The following is a 4528-nucleotide window of genomic DNA, read 5'->3' on the forward strand; positions in this document are numbered from 1 at the left end:
TCTCTATTGTCTCTCCACTTCAAATGAACAACACTTCTTTCTTTCTCGGTTTGCTTTGTAATGGAAGGGGGAGTATTTAAAGAAACATTGGTGCCTAATATAAAGTTTACAGTTGATTAAAAGTTCCATAAAATATATCTCCATTGCCTGTCCACGTCGAGAAAATATAACGCTTCTTTTTATTGGTTATCAAAGGAAGGGAAGTATCTGAAGAATAAAAATAGGGAACGATGGTGTCTGATATAAAGTTTACAGTTGATTAAAAGTTCCATAAAATATATCTCCATTGCCTGTCCACGTCGAGAAAATATAACGCTTCTTTTTATCGGTTATCAAAGGAAGGGAAGTATCTAAATTCTAAAGGATAAAAATAGGGAACGATGGTGTCTGATATAAAGTTTACAGTTGATTAAAAGTTCCATAAAATATATCTCCATTGCCTGTCCACGTTGAGAAAATATAACGCTTCTTTTTATCGGTTATCAAAGGAAGGGAAGTATCTGAAGAATAAGAATAGGGAACATTGGTGTCTAATATAAAGTTTACAGTTGATTAAAAGTTCCATAAAATATATCTTCATTGCCTGTCCACGTCGAGAAAACATAACGCTTCTTTTTTATCGGTTATCAAAGGAAGGGAAGTATCTAAACAAACCCCAGTGATCTCTAACTTGAAGTGGATGCTTGTTAGAAAGTTCCATAAAATAAATATCCTTCTAAAAACCTACTTCGAAGAAACAAAACTTTTTTTTGTCGGTTGTTATAGGAATGGGAAGTAAGTATCGGTATATCACTCAGCCACAAATTGGAGTAGGTGGTTGTTATAAAGTTCAATGAAATAAGTTTCTATTGTTTGTCCCCTTTACCAACAACTTTTCCTGTTTTTTTTTTTAAGGAATAGGAAGGATTTAAAGGAAAACCAATCTCCCGAAATGAAAGATTGTTAAAAAGGTTCATATAAAAACAGGACTGTATCCCCCACTTCAAAACAATTTTCTTCTTCTCTTTGTTTCTGAAAGTGGGAGGAAACTGTTTACCGGAATATCAAATCTCAGACTCAGAGTTAATGTTTTTTTTTTAATGTTCCCCAGAAAGAAAGTCTGACCATATTCTGCAGATCGAGATAACATTTTTTTTGTCGTTTCTGGAAGGGAAGGGAAGTATTAAAAGGAAAAAAGAAAAAAGATAACAAGAAAGTCCCATAAATCAGAGAAGACTGGTTGGAAAGCTGAAAAAAGTGTTCCATATTGTTCTCTTAAAGATACATCTATTTTTTTGTTTGTTTTACTGAGGGGGGAAAGTTTTCAGGACCATTACGAGTACAGTAAAATAAACGGTCAGAGCTTCTTTACAAAAAAATACTTTAACACAGACATGATTCATTCCACCGCCCAACGCAAGGCCACTTATATCAAACAACTGCGACGGAAACGAAATACGAGAAGCAAAACCCCAAGATTTTTAACAATGCCGAAGAGTGAAAATTGAAAACATGCACGGTTACCTCAGTCCACCTTTCTCTCTCCACAAACCCACTCCTAGAAAACGTCTACAACAAAACTGATATGCTAAAAGGAAAAAAAATCGATTCCTTACTCTTCATGACCAAGAACGAGGATAGACATTCCATTTTTCATCATTTTTTTTACAGCAAAGGAGACAGCACAAGGGCCCCAAAAAAGGAAACAATAATAAAAAAAGCCCGCTACTTGCTGCTCCTGTAAAGAATCCGAGGAGGTGGCCGAAAGGGGGGTCAGTTATCATAAGCCAAGAATGAGGATAAAAAAAAAGACATGTACCACTCACTCATGTCTGTTCTTCATCATAAACCAAGAACGAGAATTGAAAAAAAAAAAACATGTACCACTCATTCCATTGTTCATCATAAACCAAGAACAAGGATAGAAAGAAAACATGTACCATTCACTCCTTCCATTGTTCTTCATCCTAAGCCCACCATTACAAAACAGCTGTGAGAAAAAGCGATACAGAAGCACAATACGTCAAGATTCTTTACCTCTATAACGAAGAACAGCAACAAGCACGTATCATTTTCTCATCCCATTTCCCATACCACAAAAACACTCATATACAACAAACGATAGAGAACACAGTAACAATCGGTATACAAAACAAACAATACAGGCAACAGAAGCGATTAGTATTCAAAAAGGAAAACATACAGTAGAACAAAAATCCAATGCCTTATATCCGCCTTAGCCATTTCCTACACCAGAACCACAGACGGTGAAGGGGAAAGGAAAGAGAAAGAAAGTAAAGTATATTATGAACTGACACGTAGAGATTAGTTTTCTGTTATAAGGACGAGGGAGAGCAAGTATGGCGGCTGACATTGGTGGAAGGGCGAGTCCTGAGCATCTGGCAAGGGAAAGGAGGGGAAGAAGGAGGCGTGTGACAGGGGAGAAATTGAAAGCGGAGAACGGCCGCCGTGGAGAAGGGAAGGAAGAAGGAGAAAGAGAGGAATGAGCAGAGGAGAAGAGAGGGGAAGAAGGAGGAGGAAAGATAACGGGACGAACACTGAAGAAGATAGCAGAGAAGGAGAAAGAGGAAGAGAAGAAGGAGAAGAGAAAGGAGAGAGAAAGAAAAAGAATGAAGTGAAGATGGAAGAGCGGAAAAAAGCTGCCGGAGATGAAGGAAAAAAAAGTAAAAAGGAAATAAGAAGAAAAAAGCCAAGATGATTAATTGAAAAGAAAATGATGAAAGAGGGAGAAGAAAAATGACGGGGATGATAAACAGAGGAGAACAGTACGTAGCATATTGAGGCTTCTTGTAACACATAAAAAGACAGAGCTCGGAAGTACAATAAAAAAATCTGGTGTGGAGAGGGAGAACATTTGTGTGTTTTGGTGTTCGAGAGAAAGAAATGCGGCAGTGAGAAGAGGAGGAGGAGGAGGAGGAGGCGAGGATTATATATGCATTAGAAGAAGTAAAAGGAGGAGGATTGAATGAGATGATGAAAAAGAGAAGTAAAATATGAAGGAGAGAATTAAAAAGAGTAAAGGAAAAAAGAAAACAAATATATGAAAAACGGAAAAATAGGTAAAATGAAAGAAAAAAGAACACGAAAAAGAAAATGTATAAGGAAGCCAACCAGGGACACAGCAACTAAAAGAAAATTAAGTGAAAAATATAAAGAAACCGAATCACTAGAAGGAAAAAGAAAGAAAAAGAAAAAAGTGTAAAGGAAAAACGAAAACGAAAAGAAACATGGAAACATGGAAACATGGAAATGCAGGCAACAGAAAGCCTATTGGCTCATTACGAGGTCGCCCGCTTGGGGCGACCCACGACGCTAAATCTTCAAAGGTAAACCATAAATCACCACCAAGCCGTCACCCAATCAAACCTCGGCGGTACAGAACACAAGAGAGAGAGATACACACAAAACCCAGTGACCTAAATCTCGAAACCCAAACAAATACAATCTTAAGGGAACTGACGCCCGGTAATTTAGCCACCAACACGCTCGCTAAACATCACCATACAGGAAATTAGTCGAGGAAACATCGTCTAAGTGAACCCTAATAGCAGACGATATTGACGAGGCGAGCAAATATAAAATCAATGGAACACCTGCGCGAGCCCTGATGAGACACCTTGATGCCTCGACGTAAATCTGGCACGGGTGTTTCTTGCTGAAGGTTGGAGTCGAGTAGAGGAGCGGAGGAGGAGGAGGCGGAGGAGGGGTAGAGGTGGAGGGAGAGAAGGGGGTGATACGGGACAAGGGAGAGGAAGTAACAAGTAGGACAAGAAGAAAAAAGGGAGAGGGGAAAAGGGGAAAAGAAAGGCAGGGAAGCGAAAGGAGATGAGAACGGAACAAAGAAATAGGAAGATGAAGGTAGGGAGCAACAAATGGGAGGAGAGAAGAATGGAGAAAGGAAAGGGAGGGAAGAACGGAACAAGGGAAGAGGAGATAAGGTAGGAAGCAGCGAGCAGAAGGAAGAAGGGGAAGAAGGAAGGAAAGAACAGGAACAAGGGAAGAGGAGATAAGGTAGGAAGCAACGAGCAGAAGGAAGAAGGGGAAGAAGGAAGGAAAGAACAGGAACAAGGGAAGAGGAGATAAGGTAGGAAGCAACGAGCAGAAGGAAGAAAGGGAAGAAAGAAGGAAAGAACAGGAACAAGGGAAGAGGAGATAAGGTAGGAAGCAACGAGCAGAAGGAAGAAAGGGAAGAAAGAAGGAAAGAACAGGAACAAGGGAAGAGGAGATGAAGGCAGAGTGAATGACAACCATAAGAAAGGAGAATAGGGAGAGGAAAGGACGGGGGAAAAAGAGAATGGAAAGGGAGGATGAAAATGGAGAGTGAAGAAGGAAAAAAGAGAGCAAGAAAATAAAGGGAAGGAAAAAAGGAGTCAAAGAAATACTAGGGAGGAGGAAGAACAGGAACAAGAAAAAGTCAAACAAAAACAAACAAAAATAAAAAAGAAGATTGAACAGCGAACAGGTGGAGGACAAAGACATGAGGGAGGAGGAGGAGGAGGAGGAGGAGGAGGAGGAGGAGGAGGAGCAG

The sequence above is a fragment of the Eriocheir sinensis genome, unplaced genomic scaffold (assembly GCF_024679095.1).
Source record: "Eriocheir sinensis breed Jianghai 21 unplaced genomic scaffold, ASM2467909v1 Scaffold560, whole genome shotgun sequence".
Taxonomy (NCBI): domain Eukaryota; kingdom Metazoa; phylum Arthropoda; class Malacostraca; order Decapoda; family Varunidae; genus Eriocheir; species Eriocheir sinensis.